This window comes from Gekko japonicus, unplaced genomic scaffold (genome assembly GCF_001447785.1).
Source record: "Gekko japonicus isolate JY-2015 unplaced genomic scaffold, Gekko_japonicus_V1.1 scaffold296, whole genome shotgun sequence".
In the NCBI taxonomy this organism is placed as follows: Eukaryota; Metazoa; Chordata; class Lepidosauria; order Squamata; family Gekkonidae; genus Gekko; species Gekko japonicus.
The window spans coordinates 441,467-459,853 of NW_015177014.1; positions in this window are offsets into that span (position 1 = coordinate 441,467).

The window sequence follows — 18,387 nt, forward strand, 5'->3', positions numbered from 1 at the left end:
TGTGATTTTAATAGTTTACTTAAAATGTTTGTAAGTATTCAATTTAAGACACCTAAAGGCCAGATCTTATGGGTCTTCTACTCACAGAAGTAGACGTTTCCCCACATTCTCCTTCCCCTGCAAGCCCCTAATAATCTTCCCCTGTGAGCACTGATAATCTTCTTTTGAGGGTCTGCAAAACCCTAATAGATCAAATGCATTGCAGCAAAAGGCAAAGAAGAGCACATAAGAGGAATCAGGTAAAATCACCCATGCTCTTGCACAAGTAGAAAAGCTGTAGGGTCACAATATGCCATAATCTGGGATTTGTGGATGAGGAGGGGAAAAAATAGATAAAACAAATGCTTTTATATAAATAGTATTTTCTCATGCACTTAATCCTGATGATCTTGAAAGCATTTTAGTGATTCAGTATTGCACCTTAACCTCCTCTGAGTAGCAATGGTGAGGAAACCTAATTTTCAAACAATATACATTTAGTTTTCTTTGCATTTGGGTTCATGAATCTATTTGCAAGGCATAATTTCAATAAATATACAGCTAGCATAATCATAGTCTATTTCACTGAATTGTAACTAGCCAGGGATAATGTTTGAAGTCTCATTTCTCAGTCTATAAAGCACTTTCATTGACACACTGATCTATCTGAAATAAGCATCTTGTCCACATTTCTTTCATTGCTTTGTGATGCATAAAATTGCACAAGGAAAAAGTACTGAAAAGTATGTACTTGAAAAAGAACCTGATTGCTATTAAGATCAAACACAAGAGAAACTCTCAGTGAGAATTCATTTTTGCTTTGTCTGATGAGTCATTGTCTGCAAGTTACTGGATCCTACCCATCCCTTTTAAAACTTTGAGTAGGCCATTACTGCAGTGTCAAGGTATTCTTTAGATACTTGCTTCTTGGAACAGAAAGCTATACAGTAGATAAGTAGGTGAAAGTGCCTATTAGACTACCAAGAGCCCTTACTATATGTATCATTCAAATATTTAAGAACTCATGTGTATTTGTACATGATTTCATCTAAGCAAAAGTATACACTGTGAAAAATTTGAGAGAACAGAAACATGCTCCCTTATATAAATGAATCGTCTCATGACTTTGTCTTTAAGTTTTACAACTTGGGCAGAAGGAAACTCAAGATGCGGGGAGAGAAAAGATTGGCATATTCTCCTCCACAGTGCAATAGTGTGAGACTGCTGAACTTCAGCTATCATGTTCTGTAGAGCGGTTGCCTTACAATTCTAACTGCTGGGGTTTGGGACCAGGTGAGCAGTAAACTGGTCACTGGAGTCCTTCAGTGCAGGAAATTGTGTACATGTGTGTATGTTTTCCCTCCACCTCTGTATAATTCAAAGGGGAAAGACTGGGATTTGAGGACACAGCACACCTCTTGCCCCCCCAGACGGAAGAAAGAGTCAGACAACAAGGTTGGATGAAATAAGGCCACTTCATTAAATATTAAAGTAACAGCAAGGGCAAACATGAAAAACAGTGGCACGGCAAGGCCTGGTGTCACTTTGACCCCATCCTTAACTGTATAAAAGGCAAGACACCACGGCCCCGGGTTGGAGCCAACTGTAAGTCGCTTGCAAACCCAGCTGAGCCAATGATTGGGATGCACCTTCAGGAGCCCTCAAACACCACCGCACGGCCAGCGCTGAGTCTCCGTCGTGGCTATCCCCATAGGCAGTCTGCAAGTCTCATCCCTGGCTGCACGGCTGCAGGGTTGATCCCGCAGACCCTTCTACCCCCCCACGGGGTTATTGATTGGTGCTTACATAGCCGCTGAACTTTATTTAAACCTAATTCTGCCCTAACAAAGTGACGAACTAGACCCAATGCACCATCCCATCCCAATCTCTTGGAGTTGAGGCTGCACTGCAGCCCTTCCTTCATTCCTCCTCACGAGGAGGCAAACGTCGCCCCCCAGGAGGCATGCCATGGGCTGTCTCCTGTGGGGCCGGATTCTGATAGTGATTGCACAATCTATTCCAGGAAAATTTAAATTCTCAAATTCCTGTAAATATGTAATTATGAGCCTTGTCTCTTCCCTTCCATTCTGTTCTGGGATAAAAATATTTGTTATCAAGCAGATTTCCACTTTCCCTGGTTAGACTCAACAAATCAGTGGTGCCTACATGCTGACAACATTAACTAAAACCTCTAAACCTAGGATTACCAGGTCCATCCTGGCAACTGGCAGAGGATGGGGGGGGGATATAAAATTTTCTGGAAATTTTGACACTTGGGGGGAAAAACCCAGTTTTTTCCTCGGAAAAAATGGAAATTTTCAGAAAAATTGAAACTACATTAGCACTTCTTTTTTCTTTTCCAGATTGAAAGTCAGTCTGTTACTTTAGGGACATAAAATATGACTATGGACAATTTTACTTGGCATGAAATTATCACTACTAGCATTTTAAAAATATAGTGTATCCAAACAATTATTGTGAGGGGAGGGGGGAGTAAAGAACCAGATGAGTAGTAACTAAATTATTATTTACGCAAAGGTTATAAAGATAAACTAATGTAGCTAAATTATTCAGTTTTCTCGAATCAGATAAATGAAAACTCTTACCTTTTAAAATTAAGTATATACTTTCAGGTCCTTTTTGTTGCTTTGTGTTTTCTTCTAATGCTTTGAGGCCTAGTGAAGCCTGAGTGCCAGTATACCCACCCACATGCAAAAACAAAACTGAAACCTTTTTCTTTTCTTGTGACAATAGCATCTCCCCTAAAGGAAGAAATGCATCTTGTTCTTGCATTGGAGAGTTCAGTTTGTAACCTAGGACTTGCTTGTCCTCAGTGCACAGAAATTAGATTAATCTGATACCATACATATTTTTTAGAAATGATTTGGAAAATATTTGAACACCTTGTCTTAAAATACTGTATTCATCATGTTAAAATAAAACATTCCATAATCAATTTCTTTTCTTCTCTTCAATTTTTCCATTTTTTTTTGGAAAAAAACAAAAAAGGCTTCAGGAAAAAAATGGAACCCCCCCCCCCCGAATTTTTCTGTTCTCCCCCCTGGGCCTTCACATCTCTATTGGGGGGGTACTGATCTGGAGAAAGAGAAAGGGCTAGGTTTCATTGCTGGTGTCACATAGGAAGTGACATCATCACACCAGCAACATTCGGGTGATGATCTGATGTTTGGGCAAAAACTATATGGTAAAACTGGCCTCTACCATAGAGCATCACCCAGACATCACTTGCATGATGACATCACTTCTTGTGCAACAGCAGCAGCATGGCCTGTGCCTGGTAAGTCCCCATGCTGGCCAGCTGATTGGCAACTAGGAGTAGGGCCTGACAGTGAGGGACCTCTGTCTGGCAACCCTACCTCAACTCCTGAACTTTCTTTTGTCATCCAAACCCCATGTATCCAGTTGCCTGTATATTGTTTTCACTTGCAGTTTCCTCTGCAATCTCACCCTTTAATATCCCTGATGCTGAAATTCTTATTTTACCACCCAAGATTCCTTTTCCTTTGTACTCTTTGTCTCCATTGACAAAGTTACCATACACCCTATAGAACATGCACAAGGCCTTAATGTCATGTCTAAATTGATGTCATCTCTTTTGATCCCAATATTCAGTTTGTCTTCTTTTACGCTGTAGGGATTATGCAAATTTCACCTTCGACTTGTTAGACAATTGAATTTACTGTGTTTGAATAAGCTGATCAGAGCTGCTCAGCAAGCCCTTTTGGCTTCTGCTGAAAAACAATAATTGCCTGCTAAAGAGGTTTACCTTGGTTTTTACAGTACTGCACATGCACAAAGATCTACCAACAGGTTTAAACCTGTTGGCAGCCATTATATCATTAAGGACTACATAGACAAACACTGAAGTGTAGGATTTTAGTAAAATACAAAATTTATGACTGATTTCTTATGACTGATCAAATTGTCTATTTAAGCAGTTGCCTGCTGAGCTAAGCAGGTATGCAACAAGTATGGGGGTAGCAGGACTTAAGAACATGCATGCACAAAAGACACTTGTGCTGTACTACATTGTTAGTTAAGCAACCTGCTCTACAGTCACAAAGTGGTCAACAACAGACTCATAATTGAAAATCAGCTCCCTGTTTATGACTAGCGAACAGAACATGAACTGAACTGGAAGGTGTCTCTAGTTACTAGTATCCCTAGTATTCTGTAATGTATGTATACTGATGATTTTATCAAGCAATAAATAAGATGTTTTAAAATATACCTTCTGTCCTTTTATGCTTGAATTCCAATTCTACATAATTCTGATTTCCTAACAATAATTCTGTTTTGGTGCATTATTTTGCCTATGGCTTGATAGGCTTTGATAGTTTGGGTTTTTATATGGTAATCAAGGCACTTTTAAATGCTTAAACGGAACTAGGAAAGGTTTAATTTTAAAATATATTAAAGATTTATTTGGAATGACAACAGAATTATTATTATTTGACTTTTCTAAATTGGGAACTGGCTGAAAGTACACAGTTAGAAGTAGAACAATAAAAAACCCAGCTTGATCCCAGGTTTTCAACAATCACTGAAATAAGAGTAAGAGATTCTACTTGTTGCATCTGTGTTCCATTAGACGAGGTAATTACAATGACCTTGGATTTTAGGTTATAAAAACAGCAGAAAGATTAAACTGGACTAAGACAAAGTATACTGAGTTCTTTCCTATGTGTCTCAAAAAGTCTACTACTACAACAAAATGACAACTTATGCAATTAACCTAACACATTATTATTGTTACATGTAAAGTAAAGATAAATGTTTCCCTTGCTTGTAAGCTAGTCGAATCCAACTCTAGGGGGCGGTGCTCATCTCTGTTTCCAAGTCAAAGAGCCATCGCTGTCCGAAGATGTTTCTATGGTAATGTGGGTGGCATGACTAAATCCCAAGGTGCACGGAACGCTGTTACCTTCCCACCGAAGTGATACCTATTTATATACTTGTAATTTCTTGCTTTTGAACTGCTAGTTTGGCAGGATTGTTACATGTCATAGGGTTTTTATTTCAGGTATTTGTGAATATTAGATAAAACAAGGGAAGACCCACAAGAAACTTGTGGGGAGGGGGCATTTCCCCCACCTTTGCTTGCCTATCCCCCCTTCTCTGTCAAAGTTCCCTCCTGTCTTATCTATCAATCTTCCCTCCCCTCCCCTCCTTCTCTCACTCCTTCTATGTTAGTTCTCCTCCCCACCCCCTTCTCTAGGAATCCTTTCTTACCCCCTTTCTTCTCTCTCCCCTTCTATGTCTCACCCCTTGTCATGCCTGCCCCTGCTGATGTCATGCCTGCCTTTGCTGATGCCCCTGAACAGGCTCCTGAGGACAGTACTGCAGCAGAAAGGCAAAGACTGGATCCTGTAGCTGAAAGCTATCTAAGTGGTGAGGAGGATAGAGCCTCCCAGGGAACACCTGCAAGGGATCAGTCTCTGCTGCAGCCCAGTAATTCATCATCAGACTCGCCTCCACCTGTAACCAGGCTCAGGAATGTAAGAAGACAACAGCTGAGAGAGCGAAGGCAGAATGCACGCATGCGTGCCAGAAGATCTCTTAGCCCTGATTACTGACAGGATCCTGTCCTCACTCCTGGCTAGCTAATGAGTTGATTAGCTAGCACTGTATATATGCAAGTCTGTTGCCAGCAGTCATTTGTGCTGGCAAACGTCGTTTGTTCAGGACCTGAATCCTTGCATCTCTGCTCCAGACCTTGTGGAATTCTTCTCGGCTTGATCCTCGGCTTTTGACCTTTGGCTTTGTTGACCCTGCGTTCATCTCTGACTCCTCTGGTATTGTTGTGATTTATGGACTTGAAACTTTGGTATGTCTGACCCTGCTTTTGGACTGTGATTTAAACCTGCTTGAACCTTGCTACCTGATTTGCCCGGCTTGACCTCGGACTGTTCCTGGACTTTTGCTTGCTTGTGTCACGCCCCCTGGTCCTGCCGTGACAGATTGCCAGCACCCACAACGCTCACACATCCCCACCATGGAAGACGGAGCAACCGGAGGTGTGGACCCCATGGAGGAAATGCTAGCACAGGTACAGCACTTAACTCAAGCTGTGATTGCTTTGCAACAACAGGCTGCTACAAATGCTGTTGCTGTAGCAAATGCTGGTACACCTCCCCCACGTTGCCCAATAAATCCTCCTGATCGTTTCGGTGGGAATGTTGATGAGTTCCAGGCATTCCTTGCCCAATGTAATCTGTATATTGAGCTCAGGGCTCGGGACTTTGTTTCTGAGAAGGCTAAAGTTTGTTTCATTTTAAGCCTCCTTAAAGGGCAAGCTGCCAAATGGGCCACGCCCTTGCTGGTGGGGAATTCTCCCTTACTATCTGACTTCCAGGCTTTCAAGGCTCATTTTGCCGCTGCTTATGCCAATCCTGTGAAAGCTGAAACAGCTAACCGCAAAATAAGGGCTCTTACTCAGCATAAAACCTCTGTCGCTCAGTACACCAATGAGTTCCAGCTGCTGGCTCAAGACCTGACATGGAATGAGGCAGCGTTTATTGACCAGTATACTGAAGGGCTGTCTGACGAAATTCTAGATGAACTTGCACGCAGTGAACGCCCTGACACTTTACAAGCCCTCATCCATCTCTGTCTCCGCATTGATGGGAGGTTACAGAGCCGCCGCCAAAACAGAAAAAAGGCTCTCGCCTTCCCCAGCAGAACCCTTCAGACCTTCCACCGGCCTTCCTCCCCCGGCTCCTCTCCACCTCCTGCAGGCACAGAGCCCATGCAACTTGGCACCGCTCGGCCCCGCCTTACTTCTGAGGAGAAGCTGAGACGGCGCACTCAACAGCTGTGTCTGTATTGTGGAGAAGCCGGGCATTTTGCCTCCAGCTGCCCTGCCAAGCAGAAGCGCTCACCACAACCGGCTCCACCGGTAAAAGAGCAGCCCCAAGCCTGACCGGACCCCCCGGTTTGGGGCCTATTCTGGGGTCCTCCAGTACTCCATACTCACCACAGACTCCCTTCCTGGTGCCAGTGCGGTTGCAACTCCCAGACAACCGCTGGCTCTTCATCCACGCCATGTTGGACTCAGGGGCCGCCTGTTGTTTCATGGACATTCTTTTTGCCAAAGAACACGGCGTTCCCCTTCAAGAGAAGGCAACCCCAGCGCTTGTACTCGCACCCCGCCGGCTCCCAAGCGGCGGCAGCGGCGGCATTCAGGGAGTTTGCAGAGCGGCCCCTGCGCATGCGCAGGGGACGCTCTGTCACTTTTGGGGGGATTTAAGTATCCCCCCAATATTTTTATCGCATTTTTAGATTTTTCTGCACACCTGGGGACCGCCCCACGTGTGCACAAAACTCTCCCTCCCCTCCAGGTGCCCCCGATGTGCGGAAATAAGTATCTGCACACCAGGGGGCAACTTGGCTATTAGATATATAGATATGAAATCAGCTCTAATAGAAGATACACTTTGGAATGGCATTTCCACATAGTGTCATACATAAAATGGTAGTGTTGGTTATTCTTCAAATAAACATTTCTGTTAATTGCTGCGATGTTTAAATATTAAGTTCTCCTTGCTAGTGCTTTGGGCATGAAAGATCAGCTATTGCCCTAGAGGAGAGAGAGACACAGACAGATGGTCAATCCTGCTCCTTGGAGTAGGATTTTATTTTCAACCTAAAATAAGAAAGATATGAACATACAGAAATGCCCTGCAGCAGGGATGCGTTTTATAATTCCTTCACCAGAAAAAGCTACCATCCCAGTGGAAGTCATTAAACATTTTCATTTTCTCCATGTTAAAGAAAGTTATGATTCATTCTTTTGCTGTAAATGAACACCACAAGCCTTTTGGAGCAATATTAGGAAATACTAACCAATAATTCAGAGTATCTTTCTGGCCTATGAGCCTCTGACAAAATGATTATACTGGCTAATACTTTACATACAGTTGCATTAAGTAGAACAAAGTTTGAGTCCAGTGGCACCTTTAAGACCAACAAAGTTTTATTCAAGGTATGGGTTTTCATGTGCACGCACACTTCCTCAGGTACAATGAAATGGAATTTACCAGTCCATACATAAAAGGCAAAGGTTGGACAGCAAATTAGCATACAACATAATGAAGATGTTTTAACAGATGCAAGCTAAGTTTATAAGGTTATCATTGTTTGGATTTAATTCCAAGGAAAAACAGTGAAGCAAATAAATATGTCATAATTGGAGACAAATATGTAAATATATCCTTCTTAATTGTAAAGTGCTAAGAGTAATTAAATGAGACCTTATTGTTATGCTCCGTATGTCTCCTCTCAAGCATGGAGGTAACTTTTAGCATCTTTTTCTTTAAGCTGAGGTGATTTGTAGTGTAGTGTTATGTCTCCTTTGTTAGCAGACCAGAGAAATGCATTCCAATATAACTTTATATACAATAAACTTTTTTGGAACTAAAGTATCCACTTGATGAAGTCAGGAAACAGATTAACAAAGCCAGAATGGTACCCAGAGAAAACCTGTTGCAAGACAGGCCCAAAAGAGACAATAACAGAACACCACTAGTGGTCACATACAGCTCACAACTCCAAACACCTCAATGCATCACCAGTAACTTACAGCCTCTTCTGGATAATGACAGTTCTCTTTCACAAGTACTGGGGGGACAAACCTTCTCTTATGCATAGACAGCCCCCTAACATCATATGACTTCTTACCCGCAATAATGCAACATCTAATTTGAACATGGACACTGGTACCAGAGCTTGCAATAAACCCAGATGCCAACTTTGCTGCCACATACACCTAGGCAACACAATCAGTAGACCTAGAAACATCAACTTCACCATCTAAGGTTATTCACATGCTCATCTTCTAACATTGTATATGCCATTAAATACCAACAATGCCCTTCAGTTCTTTACATAGGGCATGGGTGTCAAACTCATTTGTTATGAGGGCCAGATCTGACATAAATGATACCTTGTTGAGCTAGGCCATGTGTGTCATAAAATGTAATGCCAGGTAGCAGAGATATAAACATTATAAAGGACACAGACAGACACAATTAAAGGTTTTTAAAACTTTAAATGTAGCATTTATTTCATTGCATTTATACCCCGCCCTTCCCACTTAAAACACTAGCAACCTTCCAATATTTTGTCTATTTAACAGTCTCTGATAACTGATACCTCTTGCTCTGAATTATTGTATCAAAATTTCTGTGCTGTAGCAATCTTGAGTATGCTGTTCAGGTGTGTATTTGTAAGCTGCAAGCCTACTTTTGATTTATTGATATCCATTACAGAAATCTCAGGCTCAGTGTTCCTAGCCTGGGACCAAGGGGAAAACATGAAATGGCTGGGCATTGCAACCTTTTGTACATAAGTTGCTTCATGTGCTGGTCAAGAACATGAGAAGGCATCCAGACACAGACTGAGGGCCATGTGTTTGTCTACAAAACTATAGTCTTCCCCAGAGAAATAACTATAACTTCCTATAAAGAAAATGTGCTGGGTGAACTTGGTCTGGACACACACTCTCAGTCTAATCCACCTCACTGGCTTGTAGCTATTCCTCCTCTAAAATAGTTCACATTGCTTTCTTACTGAGAAAGACTGGACCATGAGGGCATGAATACAGTGAAAAGGGGGAGGGAGCCCAGTTGCACCCAGGAGAGCCCTGAAATAAAGAGCCCAACAAAACACACAGACATTGTAACAAGGCACACAAAAGCTAATACCTTGAAGAAAACTTTGTTGGTCTTAAAGGTGCTTAGTATTTCTCCTGTGCGATTGAGGCAGCCCAGCAAAACAAGCTGTCCCTCATTCCCTCCCTCCCTTCAGGGAGGAGCCTCTGCCAATGGAAGGAAAGATAGGCTTCCCTTTGTTTCCTACAGCCTGGTCAGGAATCAAATCCTTGCTGTTTCCTCCCTCCCCCTGGGATGAGAAGGGGGAGGAACCTCAGCCAGTTCTTTACGAGTCCCTCAATCACACGAGAGAGGCTTGCCTATCTATCTTTCCTGTGCAATTGAGAGAGACTGGTAAAGCAAGCTGTGATGTGGCAGCAGCAGCAGAACTGGAAAAGGAAGCAGGAAACAGCCAGGTCCTTGAGGGCCGGATTGGGGCTCTCTGAGCACCTGGTCTGGCCCTCGGGCTGCATGTTTGACACCCCTGACATAGGGCAAACAGGGCAAACCCTATGCCAAAGGATAAATGGACACAAATCTGACATCAAGAATCACAAGACTGAGAAATCTGTAGGAGAACACTTCAACGTTCCAGGATAGTCAATGAGTGAACTCAAAGTAGCTGTTTTATTGCAAAGGAACTTCAGGAAATTCCTGGATTACAAGTTATTACAACACTTAGAACAACCCCGCAGGGATATTGGTTTCTTATCTCACTACATATGCTAACCTCATTCAGTCCTTACATCTGTATTCTCACCAAGAAGGGCTATACATCCTCTCTATTTTAGTGTATTTCTTATTTGGTATAGTAGATTAGAATAGTGATTGTAATGTAATGTAATGAACATTAGAATGGTATATTGGAACACATTTCTCTGGTTTGGTAACAGAGGAGACATAACACTACACTACAAATCCCCCCACCTCAAAGAAAAAGATGCTATTAATTACCTCCATGTTTGAGAGGAGACACATGGAGCATAACAACAAGGTCTCAGTTAATTACTCTAAGTACTCCACAATTATGGAGCCAGGTGAGGCCTTGGTAGTGAGACACCAACCCTAGACCAAAATGATCTGATGCTGGCAGAGGAAGACACATCATCAACCCAAAGCCCCACTCACCCCTGGAGTCAGAAGGGTGAAGAAGTCCCAGTGGAGTCGCCAATTTTGTTACCCAAATGGGACCGCCGCCTGGTGTGCCAAAGTCCAATAATGACCACAGCCAGTTGGGATTTCTGAAAGCAGACAGAAATATGTATTGCAATGAAGGGAGACCCCTTGGGCAACAAAGGTCCCAGACAGTCCATTGCTTTGTGTTAACAATCACTTCTTAAAGCTGTTCTTGGGCATAGATGCCCCATTACATCATAGTCATTTGATTTCCCTTATACCTAATTATGGATTTACCTTTGGTAAGCAAATGCCTGCATGGACATTATGCTCCATCAGCCCTTCGGCTTTTTGTAGTAAAGTACTTTTTGACTGTAGCTAAAGGTACCAGAGTTTAAACTTGCCTGAGCATTATGCTTTTCCAGACCTATAGCCCTAATCCCATATTTTGGGAGGATAGGACAGGATCTTGACAGTTATTCATTGGTGAGTAAAAGCTATTCTGCATATGCTCATAGGCATGCATTCTTAGCTACACTCAAGTTACAGCAAAGTGATTTGCCATTAATGCTTAAAAACAGATACCAGGCTGAGTGAAAATAGGCATTCATTTTTTCTGCTTCTGCTCACCTCCTGTGGCAAATTTCTCACTGCCAAGAGAGTAGGGTTGCCAAATTTAAATTACTTACCGGCGGGGTATCCTCTGGCCGGTCCGGGAGCTGCTGGGGGACGCGCGTGCGCCGCCAGGACGTCACCAGAAGTGACGTCACACGCTGGGCGGGGCCACGCCGTTTGAGGGGAAAACAAAGAGTTTTCCCCTCAAATGGCGTGGCTCCGCCCCCAGCGTGCGACGTCACTTCCGGGTGACGCGCACGCGGGGGTGGGGTTTCCCCCGGGATTCCCCGCCCCCCGGCTGCATTTGGCAGCCCTACAAGAGAGGAAGTAACCCCCAAATAGTACAAATCTTACTCCATTTTTTTTTTTTGCCCAGTGTTCTCAGTTATCAGTCTAGGGATGCCAGCCTCCAGATGGGACCTGGGGTTCTCCCAGAATTACAGCTCATCTCCAGACTACATATATCAGTTCCCCTGGAGAAGATGGATACTTTGGAGGGTGGACTCTGTGGCATGGTACCCCGCGGAAGTCCCTGTCCTCCCCAAGCTCCATCCCCAAATCTCCAGAAGTCTTCCAACCTGGATCTGGCAACCCTACCGGGGGGGGCCATCCCCTGCTAGTGGCTAGAGGGGACCTGGCAACCCTACTTATTACTACAGACATTAAAGACTTAAACAAGAAAGAAGAAAGAGGCCCAGAGAGAAAAGGATATGGGACAGAACAGCTGAAGGTGTAGGCCTGCCAGTCTTCAGGTGTGGCCTGGTGGTCCTCCAGAATTACAACTGATCTCCCAGCTATAGAGGTCAGTTCCCCGGTAGACAATGGCTGCTTTGGAGAGTGGAGTTTATGGTGTTATACCTTGATGAAGTCCTTTACCCTCCCCAAACCCTGTCCTCCCTAGGCTCAACCCCCAGATACCCAGGAATTTCCCAGCCTGGAGATGGCAACCCTATGAAGGTGTTAACTAACTCAAATCCAGAACCTAGTATAGCTTCCATTTAATCCTAAATCAGGTAATCTGCAAATTTTTCCTTATATCTCCAGATATTGCCCCCATATCTCCCTCCTCTTTGCTATAGGCCCTTTGTATTGTGGAACACCAAAATCAACCTCCTGGATCTGCCTGGGATCCTGAAAAGAATAATGATAGCCAAGATTTCACAGGCTAGTGAGTCAAAAAGTTTTGTAGGCCTCATATAGCTTTGTTATGGAGAGGTATGGCAGAGGGAGTGAGAGGCAGAAAAATTCTGAGAGTGTCCAGAATGATGACACTAAATTCAAGCTGTTTGTTCCAGCTTCACATTGTATCTTTGCTCTCATATATTTGGGAGACTTCTGTCTTGTCAAGTCAAAAGCAAAAAAGTGACAGTTGTAAAGCCATAAAAGAAAAAGGAACAAATGATTATGACATAACAGTTTTCTTTACTACTCTGCAATTCCTTTCTTTAAAAAGGTTTTTAAAATACCTTTTTCCTAATAAATCTGATCTCTGCACCTCAAAGCATACTGAAAAATTGTGCTCTTCAGCACAAGAAGGTTATTCTGCCCAGAAAGGGTTGAGCAATGTTTCTTTTGATCTTGATTTTAATGAGATTCGAAATAATGGGCACTATTAATATTAAATAGTCGGCCTTACATGGTTCAAGTGCTTTGACAGCAAAGGTCCACTCAGCTACTCAACTACTGGAACCTTGCTTGGGTAAAAAGGAATGACTAATCATTCTTTTCATTGTTAAGCCAAGTCAACGTCCCTATCAAGGACTGTGAGTTTGTTGGTAGACACTGGATGTCTGATGTTTCACAGACCTAGAAAATGCACAAGCATCTATTTTAGCACCCCACTCTCTCTCCCCGTCCCTCCCCCTCCCTCCCTCTCTTTCTACACACACACACTAAAATTGACATAGCTTTAAAATAGGGAAGGTATATATATGGATATATACACTTGAGTGACCAAAACCTACTAATGGTCCCTGGCCCAAAGAGCGTCTGTCTTTCTGTCCTCAATCAGAGCCAGGGTTTTTTCAACAATGGAAGATGGGGCACCTCCTTCTGGGACCCATAGAATTGGGCTCCCTGGTCCAATCTTTTTGAAACTTCGGGGATTTTTTGAGGAGAGGCACCAGCAGCTATGCTGAAGACTTGGTGCCTCTGCCTCAAAAAAAAGCTCCTCCAAGAGCGCCAGATACATCTAGATTGATTCTCTATTATAGCCTAAAGGGCCCATTGACTATAATGGTCCCCATGCTATAATGGAGCAGGAAAAATCGATTTGTTTTTGCACACTCCTATTATGCTCTTCAGTATGATTTGTAAGTTGCCTTGAGTCACAGTAAAAGTGGAATATAAATATTTGAATAAATAAGTAGTTTGAGCAGGCTGATAACATTTAAGCAAATTCCTGTTTGTTAGGTTAGGCAGGATTCTGACAGTGACTGTTCCACCTCTGTTATACTTGACCTGTAAATTTGTCATATTTCACTAAAAAAACAAAACAAAGTAGACTGTGAAAGTCCCGTCCCCCCCAAGTGCTGGTATGATTTAGGCAGGGCAACGGTCTGAGGCCAATTCTAGCAATATAGTGGACTGGTGGGTAGACCTGTTCTCTGGAGGCCAGGTCTACCAGTAGTCAAATGTAGACTCACAACTTTAATGCTACTAGCTTTTTTCGCTCACAAGGTAGAATTTTTGCTCACAACACTGTGGAGCTTAGAGGGAACATTGCTTGCAGGTATCCTTTTTAAGCCTGAGCTGGCCCAGAGGCACAAGCCTGTGGTGTAAGATGAAGGGTAAGAACCAAAGGGCTTTTGGCTTGAAGGTCACAGTCTGGAGATGGAAGGATAACCCCCAGTCTGCCCTGGAAACTTGTTAGGCAACCTTCGGCCAGCCACACACTCTCAGCCTAACCTACCTCACAGGGTTGTTGTAAGGATAACATGGAGGAGAAGAGAATGAGGCAAGATGCTTTGGGTCCCTGTTGGGGAGAAAGGCAGGGTATAAATAAATAAAATAAATTGTAAAATAAAGTGTCCCACCTGATCTCTTTGGGCTCAACGTGGCTAACAAAGCAGGTTTTTCCCCATCATGACTAATATTTTACTAAATTTCCAACAGCCTTGTGGAACTAGTGAGATGCAAGCAAAATAAATCGGGGAGAAGTGCTGCCCCGCCCCCCTTGCCAGTGCTCAGTTAGCTTTTGTCTTAAGCAGTGAGAATCTTGTAGAACCAGGTTACTAGAAGGACAGTTAAGTTGCCACCTGCCATGGTTTCAGCAACCTAGATTGTCCAAAACTACTTTGTCTATCACAGTCCCTTTAAACTATGCAATTACCAACATTACCAGCATTTTATGCCTGCTCGTGGCCTTTGTGGTTTTCAGCACTAGGTTCTCATTCACTGTGGGTGTTTCCGCACTAGACCTTAAATCCTGGTTCAGCCCTGTCCCCGAACTTACATTCTACACTACACTTGAGTTCACCCCTGTAATTATCATGGGGTATTTTTTGTTTCCGCATTACATTGAGGTCACCCCAGTTTTGCCCCACACTTGTCCCAGGATAAACAGGTGCTGTCATAACCAGGGATAAATGCAAGGTATTGTGTTGCGAGTTGGACTCTAATAAAACCAGGGATGAGATCCAATTGCGGAAAGGACCCAAAAAATTGGAAGTATGTACACTCCCAATGGAAACATGTATACTCCTGATGAACCTAAGTCCAATAATAACTCACTAGGTAGTTTTGAGGATAATGGGCTTTCAGGGTAGACCATATGTCTATCAGCGGTTGTGATTAAAATATGACATCTTTGGTAAATATGGATTAAAATGCTTGCTAATAGTTTGACGTTAATGATGAAAAAACACCCTTCCAAAGCCAGATGTATTAGGCACATGTCTGGCACGTAGTGCAAGAAACATCTATAATGTTTTCCATTTAAAGAACAGTCGCCTCCCCGCTGATGATCTTGCAATTAACGTGAAGGAAACATCTGACCCCATACTCCACCTTCACTGGCTTGGTGTTTGTCTGAGTTAAATAATAATGTTTATAGTTTTCTCCTGTTTTCTTTATCTACATTAGTAATTGTGGCTTCTGAAGAGTGGGGACAAAAACAAACCTGACAAATATCTAAATCTGGGAAAAGTCACTCTTTTCTAGCATCTGAAGTACTTCTTATGACATCTGAGCAGACTAATGTGGTTAATGTTAAAGAGTCTAGCATTTTATTATTATATTCGATTTTAACATGGTATTTTAATATTGTATTTATATTAATTTTGATGTACTTGTATGTATTGTTGGAGTTTTAACTGCTTGTAAGCCGCCCTGAGCCGGCCTAGGCCGGCAGGGTGGGATAAAAATTTGAACGAATGAATAAATAATCAAGCAATGCGTTGAAGTCCAATACATTTAAACAGCAGAGTTCAGCATCTGTTTAAAACACTGCTATTGAAATCAAAGGGACTTAGATGTGCTCCTCTTTGGTTGGGTTGCAACCAGGGCTTTTTTTGTGGAAAAAGCCCAGCAGGAACTCATTAGCATATTAGGCCACACCCAACAGCAGAAACTTATTAGCATATTAGGCCACACCCCTGCCAACACAGCTCATTGGCATATTAGGCCACACCCCTATGTTACCAGAAGTGTGCTCATCCAGCCACACCCACCTTTTGCTTCTTATTCTGTTTACCTTGTTTGTTGCCAAAACCCAGGGCTTTTTTGTAGCAGGAACTCCTTTGCATGTTAGGCCACACACCCCTAATGTAGCCAATCCTAATGAGTTTCTGCTGTTGGGTGTGGCCTATTATGCTAATGAGTTTCTGCTGGGTGTGGCCAACTTGGAAGCCAGCCGGAACTCCATTCCTGTGCGTTCCTGCCCCAAAAATAGCCCTGGTTGCAACTATGCTACTGGTGCAACTGGAATCCATGTCATTGTATAGTATGCTGCAGCATGCAACTTTGTTAACCGTGCTGACTTACAGGTGCATATTTGTATCCTGCAAGAACTGGCAAGACTCAATAAGTGTTTATCACCACACCCTCTCAGCCTAACCCTTCTTAGAGGGTTGCTGTGAGGATAAAATGCAGGAGAAGAGAACGATGTAAGCCACTTTGGGCCCTCACTGAGGAGAAAAGTGAAGTACAAATGAATTAAATAAATAGGGAGTCCCTTTAAATCCCTGCTTTCTGTACCCTGCAAAAGCCACAAAAACAGCTGAGTGGTGGGAGTGCCTTCCTGCCACTCAGCTGTTTTTAGGGCTTTCTGTAAACCCCATTTAAAGGGACTGCAGTCCCTTTCAACGGGGTTTGCAGGGGCATGAACAGTGAACCAGTTCAGTTTGTGAACGAACCTCCCAGTTCGGTTTGTGGTTTGGCCATGAACCAAGATGAACCACATTTTTCCAGTTCATGCCCATCCCTATAAATAAATCACAAAACATGACAGAGAGGGAAAAAGAGGGAAAGCTTAGGGACCTTATGCTAGATCCAGAGATTCATATCAGTTCCTAGACTTAAAAAAAACCCCTAATTATGATTTTATTTTTATTTATTTATTTATTTTGCTTTGCTTATAGCCCGTCTTTTTCACTGAGAGTCAAGGTGGATTACAGGCCTAAATACAAACAAGCCTGGCTGCAGGATATTCAAGTGTGACGTTTCTTCAAAGCCTCTTCTATTAAACCCTTTCTTAGTTTCCCATCTTGTCCACTCTTTTCCTCAAACTTCCTTCTCCTTTACTTACCCTTCCTTCAGGTTACGGTTTTTGTTGATGCCTGCCACCACCCCCTATAGATGGAAAGCCTGAACACCAGGTTCTGACGTCACCACAATGGTGACGAGAGTAGTCATAACAGTCCCCTTGTGGTTATGTGGGGCTAAGCAGGCAGTTTGAATTCAGTTGGTGGAGTGTTGGAGAGAGATTTCAGTTAGAGGAGACTAGTGTTGGCTGTTGACTCTTCCTCTTTAATACTCTGCTAACAGCAGTTTCTGTCCTTCATTTCTGGATTAAATATGCCTTTTCGCTGTTGTGTTCCTGATTGTATTTTCATGGAAGAAAGAGGTGGGTCAATGCCCCAAAGCTTCCCTTTCCCCCCTCCCCCCCGTCTTTGCAATAGAGAGACGCTGGGGGGGGTGGAGGCTGGGGGGGGGAGCAGTTGCTGCTGAAATGGGGATGAGAAGGAGTCTATATTTTCCTCTAATTTACTCAAAAGAAGTTCCATTGGAAGATTGATGCCAAGTGGTACTTCTGACATTTCCCAGGCATTGGGAGAAATGTTCACTTTGACTCCTAATTATGAGAGGAGCTAAATAACATATGCGGAGCTACAAAGGCAGGGTGAAAATTGCCCTTTTCTTTCCTTTTTTTAAATCATATGTGGGGGTTTTTTTTGTGTGTGGGAATAATAATTCCACCAGGCCAGAAAATGGAAGGCTGGATGCTGAAATGGACTTGCACAGATCTGTTTTGAGATTATACATAATGCAAACTCTCCCACCGACCCGAGGCCATCAGGGCTCATGTAGAAATATTCCCCCCCTTTTGTTTTTTTTTTAATTTGTGTGTGTGTGGGGGGGTGCGTACATGCGTGTGTGCATATGTGCCCATGCCTGGAAGTCATGGTGACCTCTGGCGACTCATAGAGCCACAAGGTATAGAGACTCTGGGGCAAGTGATGCTCTGTATTCTTGGTGCTTGGGGGGTGGGGGCAACAGTGGGAGGGCTTCTAGTGTCCTGGCCCCACTGCTGGACCTCCTGATGGCACCTGGTATTTTTGGCCACTGTGTGACACAGAGTGTTGGACTGGAAGGGCCTTAGACCTGATCTAACATTGGCTTGTGAATGTAGTCACAATGAACTTTGTACAACAATATGCCACCAATATGCAGTGTAGTTGCTTTTTTTTGGTAACTGGAGATTATAATTGAAGCTAGGGGCTCTGGGGCAAGTGATGCTCTGTCTTCTTGGTGCTTGGGGGGGTCAACAGTGGGAGGGCTTCTAATG